We start from the raw sequence: 22,086 nt of genomic DNA on the forward strand, positions 1-22,086 counted from the left end.
CAAACACACACACAGAGGACTGAGTCCACTCAGAACCTGTCTAGATATTAACTGCAGTGGACCCAACAGAAACAAAACAGATTGAGGGAGTCACTGAGGGACAAGAATCCAAGTTTCTGCTCATCACCACCAAAAAAAAAAAATCTCTTCCATTCACTGTCTCACCAGGACTCTGCTCTCTGCAAATAGGTAGGGAGAAAACCTGTGATTTCAGATCTCTGCTTCCCCACAAGCTATCAGGCAACTGGATATGTGCCATGGAAGGAGACACTGTCCAACATTGTCCTTGCCCTTTTCACCGTAGACAAGCATCATCCATTAACTGATGAAGGGCAGGCAAATAGCCCTAGCAGCCAGAAAAGTTATGGTCTTATTTTAAAGGTGGAGGAACAGAGCCACACATTAGATTGTGTATGCATGCCTATATGCCATCTAAAGCTTAATGTCGCCCTCAGTTCGCACTGGATCCTAAGGCTGCAGCTATACTAGTGTATTAAATATGCCCAGGACCACACTCTGGCACTGATGCCAGCTGCAACAATCTACTCCATTAAAACCTCTTCACTTTCCAAACCTATATGTTTTTATCCAAACTGCCTGTTGGGGACAGTCCCAAGACTTCAACAGCTCTTGAACTGTGCCCCAAGGATAGTGTAAGGAGGTGCTAATGATTCAGTCGAAAATCATTCTTGGGCCCGTTCTAACAAATGAACAGGATAGACGCAGTGAGTTGCAGGGCCTGGGAACATTTCCCAACAGTGTTTAATTTCCTAATATGAACTTGGCCCATGTGCCCACCCGCTCCCAGAAGGTTAGGGAGTGAGCAGATATACCTGGGCAGGATGCACATAAGGTGGCCAGGGGAAGGAAGTTGGCAGGGCACTCCACCAGCACAGTGGTCTCATGCCCGCTGCCCATCCGCTGCAGCGCAGGCACCACCAGGTGACTTGCCCCAGCTGGAAGCAGTGGAGCTCAGTCCCTCAAGCATTTATCAATGGCCTGTCCACTTACCCCTTAGTTTTGCATTTCCACTTTCTGTCTTTTCATCAGTCTTGTTCTTCTAATGGGAAGCAAGCACCTCACAAGAGCAGAATCATCTTCAGTCAAATTGCACAGGCCAATTTGAATCTCCAAATGAGTTATCCAGAGAAGCCTGCATCCATCTTATTAAACTCTTACTCTCCAGACCAGGGTGGCTTCAAGAGAAAGTGCTGGCTGGAAGACGTTTCTCCTGTGGTATTTCCATAAACTACTCTTCCTACACTACATGAACCACCTCTAGACGCCTGGAATACTAAGCTGACTTTAGCTGTGCAGTCCAGTGTTTTCCCTGCACTCCCATGGGTTATCAGCTACAGACACGATTTTCTGCTGAATCTCTATTTAAGTCCTTTTAAATGAGAACTAGCACCAGAACACTAGCAACAAGGTGGAACTGCAGCTTCTGCAAATGAGTTGTTTGAAGAAAGATAAGCCAAGTACGATGCAACACGCAATTAATAGGCTGAATAAGTTATGAACTGACCTCAGGGAATAAAAAGTAAAAGCATGATGTCTATTCTTCAGCCCTTTGATATAAAAAAGAGGTCAAAGCTGGAAAAAAAAAATCAAAGTCAAAGACCAAAGTAGGAACATCAAGTCAGATGGGACAGTAACAATTAAATGCATTAGTGACTGTGAAAACTCAGCACTTCTATTTATCTGCTTCCATACACTTAATTTTAACACTAAAGTCACCAGCAGCCCACATACTTAAAAGAATATCCCAAGGAACCTACAGGTATGCAGGCTCTTTATACATCAAAAAGCAGCTTGGGCGGACCTTTAGGCTACTTCTGCTGGCAATCTGTCTGTGGAAGGTTAGGTAGAAGAAATGGAAGTTGTGTTTTGTTCTAAACTCTAAGGTCCTTCAACCCACCAGCCGGGAAACAATCTGAAGGACCATCACAAGAAACTGTCCAGGAGACAAAGCTCCTGCCTCATGAAGTTCAACAAAGGCAAATGCAGAGCCCTGCACCTAGGGAGGAATAACCCCATGCACCAGTACAGGTTGGGGGCTGACCTGCTGGAAAGCAGCTCTGTGGAGAAGGACCTGGGAGTGCTGGTGGACACCAAGTTGACCACGAGCCAGCAATGTGCCCTTGTGGCCAAGAAGGCCAATGGTACCCTGGGGTGCATCAGGAAGAGTGTTGCCAGCAGGTCGAGGGAGGTGATCCTCCCCCTCTCCTCAGCCCTGGTGAGGCCACATCTGGAGTACTGCGTCCAGTTCTGGGCTCCCCAGTACAAGAGGGATGTGGCACTACTGGAGCAAGTCCAGCGAAGGGCTACAAAGATGATTAGGGGACTGGAGCATCTCTCTTATGAGGAAAGGCTGAGAGAGCTTGGCCTGTTTAGCTTGGAGAAGAGAAGGCTGAGAGGAGATCTTATCAACGTGTACAAGTATCTGAAGGGAGGGAGTCGAGAGGATGGGACCAGACTCTTTTCAGTGGTGCCCAATGACAGGACGCAAGGCAATGGGCACAAACTGAAACGCAGACAATTCCATCTGAACATGAGGAAAAACTTCTTCCCTGTGAGGGTGACAGAGCACTGGAACAGGTTGCCCAGAGAGGTTGTGGAGTCTCCTTCTCTGGAGATATTCAAAACCCGCCTGGATGTGACCCTGTGCAACGTGCTGTAGGTGACCCTGCTTGAGCAGGGGTGTTGGACTAGATGATCTCCAGAGGTGCCTTCCAACCTCAATCATTCTGTGATTCTGAAGCAGCTGCCAGCATGTCACTGTCCAGGGACAAAGGGAGTCATTTGCCATGGACAAAGTTAGCCATGTATTTACGTGGGCTGCTGCTAGTGAGAAGATCAACACAAAATATAAACATACATCCTTGAATTTGACCTGATATTTGAGAAAGTAGCTGGGAAGACTGGGGTGCAGACATGTCTTCACTAGAACATCTGCTGAAACCGTTGTAGCTTTAGCTGGGAAGGGATGTAAGTGACAATGCTCCCACCTGGACATCCACAGTACACAGACCACTGTGGAACAGATTAGATGTAGCACAGCAGCCAGGCTATTCATTGTCCTCGAGAGGACATTTCACAGCCATAAGTTCTGGGTACGTGGGTGGTAGGATCATATGCAGGATGTTTTTCCCACTTCAAGATAATTCACAACAGTCTTCTGGACCCATTCACGCTCTCCTGGCCACCTGAAGGGGACAGACAGATGCGATCATACCCTCTGTCTCCAGGCTCTATATAGTGGAAATGCACTTGTTTGCTTGCCTGGAAAGCACCATAATGGTGAAAAGAGCATGTGGATTCCTCCCCTCTCCCTTTGCACTGTGTATTTAAAAGAAAGCTCTAGATGAAGAAGGGTCTTGTGCAAATTCAGATATGAAATATTTCCACAATACAGTTAATGGTAAATCCAGCTAGGGATCCTCCAAACCTTCTTAGTATCTCTCCATGTCTCTTGATGGAGTTTGAAAATGTCAAGTCCTTCATATTAGATAGATGAAAATGTTTCTGATCCCAAATTTTTCTGTGTATTTGCTAGTAAGAATGTGAGTTCAATCCCCTCTGTCACTGGAGTCCAGCATTATCACTGTAGGGGCCACACGGGCTGAGTGCTCTGTATTGAAAAGAGACACATATTGGTCAAGCCAACAGGAACAAATCTAGCCTGTAATAGAATTTGTCAGCCAGGATATCACCTAGCAGGCTTAATAGCTCTGACTGATCTAAAAGCTGTAAATGAACAAAATCTGTATGTTTTACAAAAATGACTAAGTAATCAGAGCCCTGCAGTACTGAAATGATAAGCTCAGAGATATAGCATAGGAGAAAGCTCCTTATTGCTTAATCCTCAGCTTTCGAGCAAACCAAGTGTAAAATCCTTTAATCAAATCTAATAACCTGGGATAATCTTCAAAATAATTACTATAAGGAATAACCCATTCCTGTATTCATTAAACCACAAGATTTTTTTAAAATGTTTTTTTAACAGCAATGTTAAAGGTATTCTCACATTTTGCATTATGGATAACTTCCCACAAGTAATAAAAAATATTAAAATGCAAAAACATTTGATTACGCATTCTGACTGCACTCAAACCAGCTTCCTCAATGGAATACAGTTATTTTCTGCATACAGGAAAAAATGACATGTAAGTGTAACAATATCAAGCACTGCAATTTGATGACCTTTGTCCTGAGAATATAGTCCCAGATATTAGCAGCATTCACTGCTCATGAGAACAGACTTATTAGGAACTGACAGTCTCTGTCTTGTCCTTTTTTCTCAGAATTTTTTTTAGTTGCCAAAAATTGTTTGAAGAAGGTTTGGGTTCATATGTATTAACTACCTACAGCAACATTTATTTCTAGGGTATTTTTCTATAGATATTTTGGAGAATGAGTACACAAGGCTGAACCATCCTGCCTCACAGACGGTCTTTGTGCCGCTGAACACACCAGACTCTATCTTAACATGAGCCATTTCAAAGTCTAACATGGAGCCATCTGTGGCCCCTCTATAATTAATGAAGACAAAAGCACTTGCGAAGAGCAATTCACCCCACATTATCTTCAAATGGGTGAATCACCTTTTACCTCCACTCATTCCCTGGGTGCCACTCATCTTCAGGGTTCACATGAATGCCCTTTTCCCCCACTTATTGCTTTTGATATCTCACATGGCTTTCCAGCAAGCAGAATAACAGCAATAGCAGAGGTACTACCGTAACTTGTGTCCTCACAAGGTCTTACAGTTTAAACTGAGCTGGGGCTGCTCTAAGGACCGGAAGCGGAAAAGGTGATAAATCCACAGGAAACACTCTCCCTTGAGCACAGGCACAGCATCTTTCAGAGGATGTACAAAATTAAACTAGCTTGTGGCAATCTGATTTCATTTTAAAAAGATACACGATAGACGAGTTAGTACTAATTCCCTGGCCAGCTTCCATCTTTAGCAATTATATTTTTCCTGCTAAAAATGCTCTTTCAAATTTATTCAACACTGAAGCATGAAGAACATCAAAAAAATCTGTTTTCCCAGAAATCTGGTAAAACTAATTTTATTTTGTATTGTGAGCAGATCTGTTTGTATTATGAAAAAATGATCACAAAAATGTTTATTTTTATGCTCATTAGTCAAATGTGAAGTGACCATTGAGAATGTAGTATTTAGCTATAAGTATTCTCAAGAGTTAAAAAGTTTTCAGTCAAAGGCTTATTTATGCATTTCAATAGATATCTGTACAACTTGAGCAGTCAGCTATGCCATACAATACTATTCCTTTTTTCTGTGACTAAACGTCTGAAATTAAGGATGGGACAATAAAAAATGATTACTGTGAGCAGTATTCCTGTTCACCTTCATATACTCTTGTTCACAAGCCAGTATGGTGTTAGTATGAAGAAGGGTCACTGCCTTCAATATTCATGCAAATAAAAATCTCATTTACTCACATCATAGAAAATTAGGCTGGAAGAAATCCAAGAAGGCATTAACTGGTCCATCCATCTCCCTGCCTAAGGCAGGATCAGTTATCCCTACTGGCATTACTGACAAATATTTGCGAAGTCCACTCTTAAACAGTCTAATGAGTAAGTCTCCACAACTCAGCTTGAGTTTTTCTTGCTGCAAATCAAACCCTCTCCTTTTTTGCATATCCACCATGCATTCAGATGATCTGGGATATGTAAAGAGTGGGGGTTGTTTTGAGAGTGCTTGGAGGATAGCAAGATACCCAGTGGCTGGAGAAAGGCAGAGGTCTTGGAAGCTATGGAAGTGTGGTCTAGATGAAATGGCTATGGACTGACAAGTATTCTGAGAACAACTTCATACACAAGGGTTTCATGCTGAAATTGAAGAATATTGTTCTGAACATTCCCTCTGCCCTGTTCTTCTCCAGCTCTAGGCTGACATCTCTCTCCTTTGAGCACTGGTATTAACAGTGCTGTCCACCTGATTGCAAGTGAAGACCAATGCAGAATAAAGCATTCATCACTTTAGACTTCTCAGAATCTTCTATTAAGTGTCAAACCAACGTCTGGATTTCTTATAGCTAATGCACCTTGCTATTTCATCTTACTTTGTGTCTTGACCTTTTGATTTGGTCACTGAGAGCCCTTGCAGTGCCTTTATTCTCCTTCTTAGCAGCCTGACCTAGTTTCTACTTTCTATATCCTTTCTTCCTATGTTTGAAGTCAATGAAAAGCTCATAATTTAGCCAAGTTGATCTCTTACTGACTTTCTTATCTCTACTCCACAATGACAGAGCTTTATTAATATTCTTCTGAAAGAAACTGCCAGCTTTCTCAAATTTCCTATTCCATTAGGCTTGCCTCCCAGGCAACACCTACCAATTTTGTGAGTTTATTGAAGTCTTCCTTCTTGAAATCCATTGTTACTGTTTTGCTGCTTAGTCTCCTTCAAGTCCTGTTACTCATGAATCTGGCATTTCATGATTAGTCTCACCTAAGTTGCCCTTTATCTTGACATTACCAAACAACTTGTTTCTTCCTATTGGTCAGTATCAATCAAAGTTCTTCCTGTTCCAGTTATCTTAATCATCTTTACCAAAGTACATCCAAGTACATTTGAAGAACTTGCTAAATAGACTATATCCGAAATATATTTCTTTTCAATAGATATGTGGGTAACAAAGAACTTGTGTTAAGACTCTCAGCTTCTTTTTATTCTTCATCCTTCTTGCATTACAGTGACTGTTATCTTGTCCCTCCTACGACAACCACCTTTCCTGTGGTTTAACTCCATCTAGGTCATCATTGTTTATGTTACTTTTGGGACTGCTACACCTTCCCTGATGAATCACAAGTCAAAGATCTTCACTGGACTCCATTTTTGCTCATCACCTTGTAGAATATCACTCTTGGGTCAAGGAAAACATAGGCCTCCTGGTATGTAGCTGCATTTGTTTCCAAGATGCATATTGGCACTCCCTGAACATTGACCCTTGACTGAGTGGACCGACAATAAGGACAGCTGTGCCCTTGTTTCTTTCATCCTTGCCTCTCCCCAGAAAGTTTATGATCACTTTGATCTGCAGTATTGAAAAGTTCACTGGAAATAATAAAATTCCCACAAAACAGGAAAACCAAACAGGTCACTGAAATTGAAAGCTGTGTCTGTACACGGTTGGCCACAGCAGATCAATTGACTTCAACAGATCAGTGAAAGTATTTGGCTGCTGAAGAAAGAAAGGTTTGATCCAGCAGCTGAAGCACGAAAGGACAGAGGATAGATATCCACAGTGAGAGTGGTGCTCGGAGAATCTCCATTCTTGGAGATTTTCAGACTGCACTGCACAAGGCCCTGAGTAACCTGATCCAGCTTTGGAATTCCCTCCAACCTTGGCCATCTATGAGTACATGATAAATCCTTGCTCTACAGCAGCTCCCTTTATGACAGGAGGCAGCTGCTTGAAAATTTTTTGAAAATGATTTGACATCAAATAACTTTGAGGACTTGGACTTCATTTTCTTCACAACTCACCTAGGATTGCGAAAACCATTTCCCTGCTGCATTGAGATGCTGAATGCAAACACACAAGGTCTCTGTTTGGCTCAGTGACAGGAATCTTCATAAACAGAAGAAGAACTTTGCTTACTACTTTCATCATAGCGCAGCAAGTGTTTTCCTTACAAGACCAAAATAACATGAAGTTCACCAACAGGAGTTTTGCAGGTAGATTTTTCAGATCTGGGCAATGTGTCCATCTGAGTGAATTTCTCGAACACATGTACCCCCAAAGGGACAAATCCCCTCCAAATGTTCCCTGTTCTCTAATTAGTATTTAAGCAAATGTTTTGCTTAAATAGAAGTTGTGCTTGGGGGGTAGAGCTATCTAAGGAGTGCAGAGGGTTTCCTGAAAGCAAGAAAGGAGCATATACTTCAGGGTGCAATAGCAAAAAATAGCAAGTTCGTATCTTTATTAAAAAGTTCATCTCCAAACCACTGTTCCCCAAAATACAGACACTACACAAAGTGTAAAGTTTTAGAAGTAGTTGTGTAGTGTAGTGTAGTGTAAAGTTTTAGAAGATTCCAGGAACACACAGCATTAAAATGAATCTTGGGAAGACCATATCCCTCTTTAGCTCTGAAGGCAAGAAGACCAGAAAGCAGTTAAGACAGCAGTTTGAGCTCTATGCTCAACAACTTGGAGGATGAGCACAGTAATGTTTTGCTCTTAACAGTGTCACATAATCACAGGATCACAGCATAACTGAGGTTGGAAGGAGATCCTCTAATCCAACCCCCCTGCTTAAGGCAGGGTCAACTAGAGCTGGTTGCTCAAGACCATATCCAGTCAGGTTTTGAATTTCTCCAAGGATGGAGACTCCACAACTTCTCTGGGAAACCTGTTCCTGTGTTTGACCACCCTCACAGTAAAAAAGCTTTTTTTGTGTGTTTAAATGGAATTTCCTGTATTTTAATTTATGCCCATTGCCTCTCATCCTGTCACTGGATATCACTAAGAAGAGTCCCCATTCAGCTGTGGGCTCACATTTTCCCTAGTGTACTTTCGCTGCTGATGTACCTATAGCAGCCTACCATGTCCCTTGCTGGATTTAATTCCAGGTGGGCTTTGGCTTTCCTAACCCCATCCCTGCATGCGTGGACAGTCTTCGGGGTCCTGCTTCCACCTGTTCTACACTTTCTTTTTATGACTGAGTTTTGTCAGGAGCTCCATGTTCAGCCATGCAGCCTCCTGCCACATTTGCTTGAATCTCTGCACTTTGAGATGTGCCATTCTTGAGCTTGAATAAGGTGATCCTTGAATATCAACCAATTCTCCTGGATCCCACCCGCTTCTCTCCAGGGTCATATCTCATGAGATTCTTCCAAAGAGACCCCTGAACAGACCACAGTCTGCTCTTCTGAAGTCCAGGGTTGTGATCCTGCTTTTTCCCTTGTTCTCTCCTCTCATGATCCTGAATTCCACCATCTCACAGTCACTGGAGCCAAGGCTGCCCCTGGCTCTCACATCCCCAGACAGTTCTTCCTTGTTTGTAAGTATGAGATCCAGCAGGGTGTCTTCCCTCATAGGCTCTTCAATTACTTGCGTCAGGAAGTTGTCGTCAATGCACTCCAGAAGTCTCCTGGGCTGCTTGGGCCCTGCTGTGCACTTGCCCTTCCAGCAGATATTGGCCTGTGAATGTGAGGCTTCTTCTGGTTGTCTGTAAGAAAGTCTCATCTACTTATTCATCGGTCTGTGAGTGCAATGTACTCCATGAAAATAAATAGGAAAACTTAGCAAAGATGGAAATGCATTTTCAGATCCATAGTAAGCCTAGAACACTGTGCATTACTTATTAAAAATCTGCAACCAGGAGAAGACAAAACCAAGAGGCAAATTTAAGGACCCTTTTCTCTGAAGATAGGATCATAAAAGACTTTCTAATTAAAACACAGACAGGTACAACTATTAAAAAACAAGTCCAGGAGCTCTACTGGGATGGATTTGACACTAGTGAAGTCAATATATACACATATATGTACATATATCAAGCAGCAAAAGAAATAGATAGAACTCTAGAGAAAGACCAAAAAGATACAACTACGGTGTCTTATCAGAACTGAGAAGCAAATGCAACACAGATATATTTTGCAGAGTATGGAAAGTGGGAAGCAATTCCAGTAACACAGCAATCGGCATGATTACTGGAAGTGCCCACTGTTCAAACAAGTGCGCAGACATTGGAAAAAAGGATATGCTGCTATGCAACTTTTATGCTCTGGTGTGCAGAAAAGTTAGCAAGATGCATGTTTTAAATACCAAAAGGAATTTTTAAGCACAGTTCTTAAGAGAATCTGGTAATTAAAATGTATTCCAATAACACACATAACAACATACAAGATGGATACAGGGGCACAGATATACCTAGCAAAAGAAACTGGAAGAACAAAGCGTAAATACTCTGTAAAAGAATGTGTCCAAAAGGACTTCATTGAAGGGATAATTTCAGTACTGGGAGAGCATATGCGGTCCTAAAACACACAGGAAAAAGAGTAAAACCAAGAGTTTTGGTGGCACATAAAGAAAGCCACCAGTTTTAATACATTATGAACTACTGTTTCACCAAAAGGATATCCCACACACAGCCCAGAATATAAATATGACCACGCACCATATGTCAGTATCATCACAGCAGTTCAGAAAAGATGTGGGAGCTCATGGTACTTGCTACACAAAGTTCCCAGGAGCCCTAAGGAAAAAGCTTAAAAAAGACAACAGATGGCATCATTCAGAAAAGAGGCAAATCAACAGACCTGGTTGCTCCTTAGTTATCAGCCAAGCGAGGATGAAGACAATGCCATAACAAAATGAACAAAATTATTTTCATGCTACCTACAAGGGCTTCTGAATCTTCCTCATGGAAGATCTTTAACAAACAAGCTAAAAAAGTATCAAATGTGGAATTTCTAGGTGTACCCATGCAACTCTGACAGAGGGAGATGCCCCTCTATTACATTTCACCTGCACAATAATTTCCCCTCTTGTGGCATGCACCAATTTTTTTCGCCTTAGGAGGATACTGGCCGATTACCTTGGACTGCACAATTTTCACTTCCAACATGCAACTGGTCAAAATGAAGCAGGAGCAAATGATGCACCAGGATTAATAAGCAGAAGAGCTGAGCATTCTTCTTCGCTCATGCCAAGGTCATGGGACGCTGCAAAGAATTCAAAATGACACATTTCCAGCTGCTATGCCATGAGAGAGAGGAAACTGGGAAAGCAAGACACTAAGGCTGGGAACAGAGCTAAAACCCATATATCCATTCCCACCTCACTGTTGTAACGTAGGACTTAAAGGATTTCATAGAGATACATTTGACTCCAAAGAAATTTCAGTGAACAACAAGCCAGGTGTTATACGTCTGAGAAATATGGAAGGGTGTGCTGGTGGCATAGAGATGTCAGCTGTACCAAGCATTAGGAATGACTGAAGCAACAAGAGCCCAACAAAATGAAGAACATTTTGGCATCAGCAGCAAACATTAACTTTTGGTCTATTGAAGGACATCAAACTCTCTTCTCAGAAGCAGCAGGGGGAAGGTTAGGAACAGTACTACTGCATAATCAGAGAGCAGACTGTTTCCTAGCCACTCACACACCCACAGTTTTGAGAGCTACTTGAAGATTTGTACGCAAACTGAAATAGGTGGCACATTTGCTGCATTGACCTAGGCAAGGATCTATGAATAAAATTTCCTAGTTTCCTCTGGAGCTGCAGCTTCAAAGCAGAAACTAATCAATGCACACTGGCTGCAACACCCAAAACAGAAACTAACAGATATCACCAAAGAGGATTTTGCAAATACAGAAGTATTTCATCACAACTAAGGTTCAGCTTGGATGCCATGAGTAATGGCACAAACACTCTCAAGAGCAGCAAGCTGTCTGAAACAAGCAGTAAACCTGCACACAAACGTGATAAAAAGCTTTACATTGAATCTCCAGGTATGCAAGATGAACCAGAAACAAATCACTCAAGAAGAAACTTTGTAAGTAAAAGAGAATCAAACAGCCTGTGTGCATATTCCTTCTATCAAAATACTTACACTGCTGTCCAGGATGCTTTTCAAGGATAAACAAACCAACTCCTACAGTGACGGGAAGAAAAATATCAGAATTAATACCAGAATAAGAAGACTCAAAGCCAGAACTGTTCTCACTTGGCCATAGATGAATAGAGGCATTGAAGAAATGCTAAATAAGTATGGAATATATCAAAACAATAGAGATGTTGAGCAGAAAGCAGACAAAGCATGTCAAAAGAAAGAAGAAAAGAGTTTCCACAGTTTAAAAAAAAAAAAAAGAGGCAAGAATTTGGCAAAAGAGACAGTGATAAGCCAAATTATCATGTTCCGGAAAGAATCATCTCAATCAGTCAGTAACCAAAGATGAAGGCCAAGACCTTTGAAAGGAATCAGGCTTTCAAGATTCCTCAGAATTTGACAGAAGCAAGTGCGAGGTGCAGGCGCCTGGGTCAAAAATAATGCACAAGATTATCCCTTCTCTGACAGTGTCACTCAGCAGCCTGTCACCCAAGAAGACTGCAAAACAGCAGCTTAGCAGGACTGCCCCTCTCCTAAAAGACTGTGACTCGTTAGAGCTGCATGAAAGCAAACTGAAGAGCTATGTCCATTACAGGATTCATTAGAGCTTATGAATTTAATTTAATAACCCCTTACTTAGAAAATACAGAAAGGGATCAAAAGTCAGGAAAAAAAAAGAGCAGCAAAGAGAGTTCTCCAGGAACAGAAGAAAACCCCTTTTCCAGTTTTTTCTATATTTATATGTTGTGTTTTCTGCAAGACTCCATGTTCAAGTAAAGCAAAGCAGCACTGGGCCTCGCCAAAGCATGCTGCCTGTGAACAAGTGTTTCACGACCTTGTTCTCATTCAAAATTTCCTTCCTTTAAATAAAGTTATTCTTGACAATCAAAAACTACAGTCAAAAAGTGTTTGCTTTCCGTCACTTTGAGGATTGCACAAGCACCATGCTTCCTAAATGGAGTTCAAAAATTATGGATAAAAGTGCTTAAAGAGCTATTTCATAGTAAAATTCTGCACTGGCTGCACAATGTTCCTGTAGTCTAAGATATCCTCTTTAGCGCTCTGTAACAAGAATGAGTTAAGTTTACATCATTTCTTATTACTGCTGCAATCATGGTCTTGAGACAAGATTCATATTAGCCATTTTCTGCTCTTGTTGCATCATTTGTCAAGAAAATGAGGAATAAGAATTTCCGTGCCTAATACGTTCTGTGAATTATAGGACTGTGCCAGGATTATACTTCAGCTTTTCTGATAATTTTTAGTTCTCCATCATACTTTTCTCTGCATACATCTGCTTGAGTGCTGACTTATAGCCAGCCTTCACTTGTCTTTTCTAGGGAGACCCTTCACTTCTGGATTCACTGATAAAACATAGCCCAGCAGTAAATCTGTTACCAGCTTGGTCCATTTGAGGGAGATCATTTTCACCTCCCCGGTGAAAGCCTTAGCATGCATATAGCCCACTTGCAGCATTCCAGGGGGACAGGAGGATGGCAGGGTACAAGGTTTTGTACGTCTGTGCCCTTTGGTTCTTGTGTCTGCATCAGGAGGTGGGAGATGTAAGGTCGTGAGAACATACGTACAATTCACCAAGTTTTGTGTACAGGCATTGATTCTTTACATGGAAAAGGCTGAGGTACTCAGTGCTTTCAAAGACTTAGTCTTCACTGGCAAGGTCTGCTCTCAGGCCTCCCAGGTCCCTGTGCTTAGGGCAGAGTCTGGGGGAGTGAAGTACTACCCATGGTAGAGAAAGATCAATGTAGGGACTGCTTAAGCCAGGTGAATATACACAAATATATGGGACCAGATGGGATGCATCCAAGGGTGCTGGCCGATGTCATTGTGAGGCCACTCTCTATTATCTTTGAAAGATCATGGTGACTGGAAGAAGGATCGTGATGAACTGAAAAAGGCAAACATCAAACCCATCTATCTTTAAAAAGGGCAAGAAGGAGGAGCTGGGGAACTACAGGCCAGTCAGTCTCACCTCAGTCCCTGGGAAAGTTATGCAGCAAATCCTCCTTGAAGCCATTTCCAGACACACGTAGGACAAGAGGGTAAGTGGGAACAGCTGGCATAGAATTACTAAAGACAAATCATAACTGGCTAACCTGCCTGACTTCTATGATCAGATGACTGGCTAAGTGGACAAGAAAAGAGCAGAGGATGTTGCTTATTTTATTTTAGCAAAGGCTTTGACAAGGTGTCCCATAGTATCTTTATAACCAAATTGGTGAGATCTGGACCAGATTGGTGGTCTAAACAGTCTAAAATTGCTAGGCACAAGGAATAGTGGTAAGAGGTTAAAAGTACAACTAGAGGCTGATTACTCATGATTTTCCTCAGGGACTGATACTGGAGCTAATACTGTTTAATGCCTTTATTAACAACCTGGATGACAGCACAGACTCCCATCAGCAGTTTCACAGACAACACCAATCTGGGGAGAAGCAGTCATTACACTGGAGGCAGGGCTGCCTATAGGGGAACTTCAGAAGACTGCAGAAATAGGCTGGCAGAAACTTCCTGGAGTTCCGCAAATTCCCTGTGTCCAGGGAGGAATGAACTTATGCAGGGGAACAGGCTAGAGGCCAACTTAACTGGAAAGCAGCTCTGTGGAAAAGGACTCAGGGTGAACAACAAGGTGAACATGAGTGGGCAGTGCACCCTTGCAGCAAAGAAGGCCAACCGCATACTGGGCTGCATCAGCAAAAACACAGACAGCAAGTCAAAGGAGATGTTTTTTCCCTCTCTATTTGGTACTCAAAAGATGGCATACATAGTACTGTGTCCCATTTGGGGCTCCACTATGTGAGAGAGACAGGGACATACTGGAGTAAGTACAGTAGATGGCCACCACAATGCTCCAGGAGCTGGATCACATGAAGTACCAGGAGAGGGTGAAGGAGCTGGGTTGGTTCAGCCTGGAAAAGAGGGAGGATTTAAGGGAGGGATCTTATAGCTGTCTTTAACTACCTATCGGGGGTTATAAAGAAGTCAGAACCAAGCTTTTCACAGAGGTGCATGGCAAAAGGACAAGGGGTAATAGATGCTAGTTGCCACAAGGAAAATTCCTGTTAGATATAAGGAAAAACTTTTCACCATGAGGGTGGTCGAACCCTGGAAGAGATGTCCCAGGAGGCTGGGGAATCTCCATCTTTGGAGATACTCAAAACTCAGCTGGACAAGGCCCTGGGCAACTTGACCTGATACTGATGTTAGCCCTGCTTTAAGCAGGGACTTGAACCAGACACCTCCAGAAGGTCCCTTCCAACCTAACTCTTTCTATGACTTTATGATATAAGAGAGAGCATGTTCAACATAATCCCTTTTCTCCCCCGTCTTTTCCTTCGCCCTTACAAGGTTATTTGTGTTGCTGTCTCAAACACTTGCAAACGTACCCTCCTCAAGGAGCCTTTCCACTTCTTCAAACTTTTTGAAGCATTTTAATGCTACCAATAATTGCGTTCTACCTTTATATTAAGTATCGAAAGTGGCACATTGTTGAAGATGAAAAATAAAGTCAGTTGCAATGTACATTCTAGCAACAGGGAAGCTTAAAGTGGAATTAATGACTGATGAAAATACAATGAATTGAGAAAAGGGTAATGAGCTCCCTGTAGCCTTCATCGTGCTGCCCACGTTCCATTATCTGCTAAAATCACTTTCTTCAAAAATGTAGATTAAAATAATGTCTGAACTGAAACTAATGAAAACATCATCTTAATTAACATGATAGTGCAAAGCAATTTGAAAATACCTCTGAATGGCAATGAACAGCAGCCCTAGATGCAAACAGACATATTGATAGCTGCTACAAAGAATTATTTTCTGTAATTAATTTCTTGCATGGGGGTTGATTCCTGGAATGTATTTACCCCTCTTTCTTATTCCAGACATTTCAATATTTCAAATTAGATCTTCCAAAACATTTACATCAAAAATAAAATAAGCAGGCAAAGTTTGCTGTTTTCATCATAAACTCCCAGCCCAGATTTCAATGGAAACTGCACAGAGCTTTTAAACATATTCGTGCAACTTTATGGCTTTCAGTCAAATTCTCAAGCTCCTGCAGGCCTTCCAACGGCTGCCTCCCACATAGACAGTATCATAGAGGAGAATGAAAAATGGGAAAGCCACTATTCTGCTCCAAGACACTTCTTGCATACTAAATTCCCTCCCAAATGGTATCAGAGGGAATTCTTATAACAAGACATGTTGCCATCCTGTTTCACAGTCACCGTTTTAGAACAGCAGGATGTCTCTCGAGCTCTGCTGGACAGAACAACCAGATTTAAGACATTGCCTGCGTTCTCTGGGGACAGATATTTATAGAAGAGGAGAGAAGGTTAAATGCTATCAGTATCTTGGAGACTTTGCTCAGAAAAGGAGTTGTTCATTTTTTGTTTTCGCTGCATATTTTACTGTTGTGTGTTGGATTGACTTAGATTATTGCCCAGTTCCTGAGGCAGGTTAATTTGTGTACTAATATAATTTCTATCTCTGGACATGGTTTTGTGGATTTTTTTTAAGAGAATTTTTTTTTTCCTCCAAGTAACTCACTCGAGGGAAACAGTTTGTCCTGGATGGAAGCTGACAGGAGGAGACAGGCTGTGTTAGCTGCGCCACTGCAAGGTGCTTGTAAGACTTCTGGACCGGAAACATCTCAGAGCACCGGCAGGACAAGCTACAGTTTGCTGCCTCACATCCCTATAAACATGTCCTTGTGTTGCTCCCACAGAAGTGTCCCAGCTCACAGCCCAGGCAGGACTCACAGGTCCCCATGAAACGTCCATTGCTTCTCCCGCACACCTTTTCGGAGTTGTGCTAGGAAAGAGGGGGAAGGTACAAGGGAGAACTGTGCAGAAATCACCACCTAACAGCAGATTTGCCACCCTGACCATTCCCTTTACAGCCTCCTGCAAAAACTGCTGTGCAGGATCTGCTCCTGTGGGTAAGCTAAATTTAAGGACACTGCTGTTGCTCATGACAGCAATACTGCTAAGCACATAGCACCGTGGCCCCTGTTTCAATGCAAGGTCAGTCTGGGTATGCTTTTCCTTCCTTGAGAGCACTAAGCTGCATCTGAGCTTGTTCGATGGGTAACTACTGTGAGCTGGATTATGCAGCTAAATAAAAGGGCACAAGTGAAGAGGTAGTGTGAAAAAAATGACTGGCAGGTCTCCCTCATATTCCCCTCACTTTTATGCTACAACAAATTTCAAGCTTTCATTAGACTGCAATAATCGCAAAAGGCCAAAAATTGCTATTCTGACCCAGCTCCTTTTTCCCTGTTTTGCTAGTACAGGCTCTATGGCAACAGAAGATATATGTAGCTTCCTGAAGCTGGAGTTTCACAGCAGCAAAACAAGAGGAAGAAAATTATGCAGGGGTAAATAAGTGTACCTGCACGATACCTAGCGGTGCGCTGTCTCCTTATCAGCTGGTTAGTCCTCAGGGCTATGCAATCTGCATTGAGCATCTTCCTTCCCTTGTTCAGAGGCCTCTTTAAACAACTGAGATCCAGTAAATAGTGCCGTGAAACACAAAGGTCTGCAGGGCAAATTTAGCCAGAAGGAACTTGTGTAGTAACTTTTCCCATTTCCCATACTACCTAGCTGCTGATTTGCGGAGTTCAGGGAGGACTCCAGGGCAAACTTGGCTCAGCCACTCTCTCAGCTTGCTGCATTAGCACATGTAAATCATGCAGGGTCCTCATGCAGGAATGGGGTGGCAATAGCTAGGACAGAGCCACAGGGGCATAGTGCTGGCAGATACGTGCTTGCTCTTCTCTTGCTGCAAACTCAAAGCCAAATATCTATGGGTACCTGGTGCCCAGCCTGCGATAATAAGCCCTGCTTAAAGGCAGGATATGTTCACCTAAACTGTGAACAGCACTAGTATAGGTACGCTGCTTTCTGTTAATGCATGTAAGAGCAAAGCAGGTTTATATCCATCTGCAAAACAATTTAGGTATCTGCTTTCTTCCTCCTTTCACAAAGATTAGATCCCTACATCATATTTCATCCAGCTCCCTGGAACAGACACTTCTAGGGTTCAGTTCTCCTGACCTATTGACTAAAAAGAACATAGGCTGACTGGGTTCAGCTGCAGATGACTAGATTATACACTTCTAGAGCTGAACAGCATGAGGTCACCCTTAATAACTGTGCAGTAGACTGAACCTAGGAAGAATGATATCAACCCTGCATTAAGTTGTTCTGACACTGAACAGATGGAGCAGACTCTCCGCTGGGGTTATCTGAAGTAATTCTGCTGACTTCTGCAAAGCTGCACTGGGGAGCATCATTACTTTCATGAATTAAAGACCGGGCTCTTTGACATGGTTTCTTCGTACACAGCCTTTCTGAAACCCACTTTAACTTGGAGTCTGACGAGCGCAACAAAGAACTCAATTAAAAAAGAAAGAGATTACATTCCAGCTTTTTGCTGCCACTGTTGTTTGTTTCCTTGACAAAACACTTGCAGATTTATAGTGAATAAAATAACAAAGTGTAACAGTAGTTCTAGGTGGTAGGTCTCTGTATTGACAATAAGTAAGCTTTCTCCAAAACTGATGTTTGTCACATGCTACAGCAACTGTTTATGCTTCAGCACGTGAAATATGACCCAAATTTCATCTTCAAAGCTATCACAAGAAATGTTGCTTGTACTGAGGGAAAAAACTCTTTCACTGATTTCCTCTCAATTTGATAAGTTAGTCTTAGCACCTAGCTCAGAGATACTTTCTCCAGACATACATAGTCACTATAAAGCCACAGTCTCTTACAGCAAAGAAACAATGCATTATGAATCATTACAGTAGAATGGGGTTTAGAGTAGACTTTAATATTCCTATTTCCCAGCTGTATTGCAGCTATCTAGCTGCCTTCATGAAACATCAGCAAATCCCATATCACCTGTGTTATTTGCTGGTCTTTTCTTCCTGGTTTCAGATTAATGTGGCAGCAACAAATCTCTGTAATGAGAAAGTACATCTGCTTATTTTCCAGAGAGAGGAAGAACCTTAATAGGTCCCTGAATTCTCTTCTTGTTATTAAAATCTTTTCTTGGAGTGTTTTATGCTGGGGTGCTTCTAAAGTAGTCAAGACCAATAGGACCGAACCCAGAAGTAAATCCCAGGTTACTTCTCCCCAGAGAAGCTAGTTGCAGGATGGATAGTATATCACCAGGACAGACTGCAGCAACAAACACCTGCTTGCTGCAGAGTAGAGGTCACCAAGCCTTGCTGAGACACGAGTAACACTGAGAAAGGAACATGCTACGCTCAATACACAACCCATTCTTCTCACTGAATTTCATTTTAAATCCTTTCATTCTTGTAGGTGTGAAACTCAAAACACCTTTTGGCAGGGATACATGACTCTTGCTAAGAGTAGTAATACAAGCCAGCCGTGCCAGAAATCATGTGCTGTATAAACTTCTCTTCAGGCTATTGGTGCCCACTGAGATGGCTTTGACAACTCTGCATAATGCTCCTTACCAGAAGCCGAGGAATAAAATAAAATAAAAATAGAAAAAGAATAGGACTTCTAAAGGTCATCTGGTTCAACCCCAAGGTCAAAGCAAGGCTAATTTCAATGTTGGATCAGGTTGCTCAGGGCCTCATCCAGTTGAGTTTTGAATATCTCGAAGAATGGAGATTCCACAGCCTCCCAGGGCCCCTCTTCCAGTGCCTTACCACTCTGATTTAATCGGAATTTCCTTGCTGCAACTTGTGTTCAGCACCTGTTGTTCTTTTGCTGTGAACCTCTAAGTAGAGCCTGGTTTTGCCTTCTCTCTGACCGCTCCCATTAGATAGCTGAAGACAGCAGTTAGATCCCCCTCCTTGGCCTTCTCTTCTCCACAGTGAAGCAACCCAGCTCTTTCTGCCTCTCCTACACCACATGCTCCATTTCCCTAATCAAATCTGATCCCAGCTCTGTAGATTCTTCCAAAGTAGTTTCCGTTATGGAGAGTCCTCAAAAAGATGTCTGAGGATCAGCTTGTCTTTACTTCTCAGGGCATTCATTAGCCTGTAGCCACATTTGGATTATGCTTCAGATGCCTGTTTGCCCATACCAACTATCTGCATCCCAGATAGTCTGGGGATTCCTACTTTTTGTCATCACATGGGAAAAGGTGATGATGCAATGCGCACCCAGCCACAAAAGTAGGTTATGAGTATCTAGTATCTTTTCTCAGAAGGACTCTAGATTTTGTCCCCATCCTTTATCAAGTTACTTGCTACATCTTGCTATGCAGCTAGTTTTGTAGAGTGAAGACGACTGTCCTGGAAACAGGAGAGAAGAACCGGTTGGCAAATCACTACTCAGTGACTCGCTTCACTCCACACTAACACTATGTTTAAAAAGCATTGCACCCCTTAATCAAAGATCTTACCATAAGCAAAGATAAAATAGCATAGAGGTCTAATTAAGTTTGAAATTTTTGGTCAACTGTATCCACTTAGTAAATTTGTCAGTTCTGCCAGCAGCTGCCTACGTCCCTCTATCCAGCTGTCCTTGTGGGCTTTCACCCCAAGCGCAGTTGTGACAGATGCAGCTTCTCTCATCAGCTAGCCCGCAGATACCTGGCAGGACAACAGCAATAGCAACAACTTGTTGCAGCCAGATGCTTTGACTCTTCAAGGCACCCAGATGGCGGCTTGCCACAAAGAGGGGACATTCCAGAACTGTAAACCCATGCCATTCAAATGTGTTTAATAAAGCTAAAGCTGCAGCAGGCAGACTACTAATTTCAGTGAAATAGCACCAAAAGACCAATAGCTCCTCTGCCTAATCACGTGCCATAAGAATAGCTGTACTGGGTTAGACCAGTCCATGCAGCTGCGTAGCCTGTATCCAGTAATGACAGAGAGCAAATATTTAGGGAAAGAGCAAAAGAAGCAGGACATTACAGGACGATCATTAATCTGTCTTATACTCCTAGCAAGAAGATGGCTAGGAATTTTCTGAATTGAAGGTTGCAGCTGGATCATTGTGTTTAACAGACTGAAGTGGAATGATTCTGTGTGGATTTGTCTCACCCCTCTTGGCTTGCACATTTTTCTGTTGCAACAAGGTCCATGGCTTCATTATACATTTGATGGGGTAAAAAGTGTTTTGTTATAGGTCTGCTAATAATAATATATATATACATATATATATGTTTGCTATAAGTTTGATAATAGTAGAAAATGGGCACACACTGAAGTCATGAGGAAAATGCATTAGTTCCCTATGAGCTTTCTCTGAACCACCTGTGATTATATTTTTCCATTGGCCCTACTCTTTTAGGATTTGGCTAGAATTCAGTGAAGAGTGAAAAGCAAGACTTTTGGGGGAACTTTTTTTCATGTGTTTCTTACTTCAAAAAAAATTTTCCATACAATATTCAGGTAGACAGGCAAGTTGAAGAGGAGAGGGTAAAAAGAAAAATTTTATAGTTTACCTTAAAGTATTAGTAAAGCTTAAGAGGAAAAGCATCAAATTATTAGGCCACAATGAATAAACATACATCTTCTCTCTGTAACCTGTGATGCACACTTCTCAGGTGAGGCCTTAAGAGCACTATGTCTGAGATGGCTGTGGAATTGCTAAATCTATAAATAGAAATATTCCATGGAAATATAGGATTGCCTGTACGCAGGACTGTGGCAACACCACGTCTGGAGAACAGCTAATTACATTTTTGTTATCATCATCCTTACCGTGTGGATGTCAGGAATGTGTTCACAAAGGATACAGAAAAATAATTCAAGATCTGTAAAATCAGCTCTGCACCAAGAGATTTTTAAAAGCTCAATTTGGCTTAAGTGATGAATTAGTCTTTAAATACCTACCCAAAGAAAGAGCTCTTACTGGATTAACAGGCTCTTTAGTTTAGCAGACAAAGGAATAACATGGTCCAGTGTCTGAAGTGAAACAAATTCAAGTAAGAAATAAAATCAAATTTTTAGGAGAGAATAATTAATCACTACAGCATGCTTACAAATGACTGCAAGAGACTGGCCATCCCCTGCAATTAAATAACTTTTTACAACATATTTTGGCTTAACCAGTAGTTACAGCAGGCCCATAATACTTATTCAAGGAGGCTTCATGCAACACAGGCAGTTTAACTAAATCCCAATGTACATTTACAGGCACTCCCTCCCCTTGTGCTTCTGCAGAATAAAAATAATGCTGTGCACAGAAAATACAACAGAAATGGTTTTCCAAGTGGTTCCTCACATCAGCAAACATGTCACCTGTGTGTTTTTTTCAGTTGGCATTTCTACAAGGCAGACAAGTGTTAGCCATTAGCTGGGATTTCAATGCACGAAGATGATGCCTCCTTCAAAAACACGGGAATCCAACATACAGCAAGGCAGCGTACCGAATGGAGGCAAATTTAACTCTGTGCCACAACATAGGTTCATTTGCCTTAATGCCGACCCATAACCATCAAAGGCAAATGGATACATTACCTACATAAGCAGAATCTCTCTT

This window comes from Apteryx mantelli, chromosome 2 (genome assembly GCF_036417845.1).
Source record: "Apteryx mantelli isolate bAptMan1 chromosome 2, bAptMan1.hap1, whole genome shotgun sequence".
Taxonomy (NCBI): Eukaryota; Metazoa; Chordata; class Aves; order Apterygiformes; family Apterygidae; genus Apteryx; species Apteryx mantelli.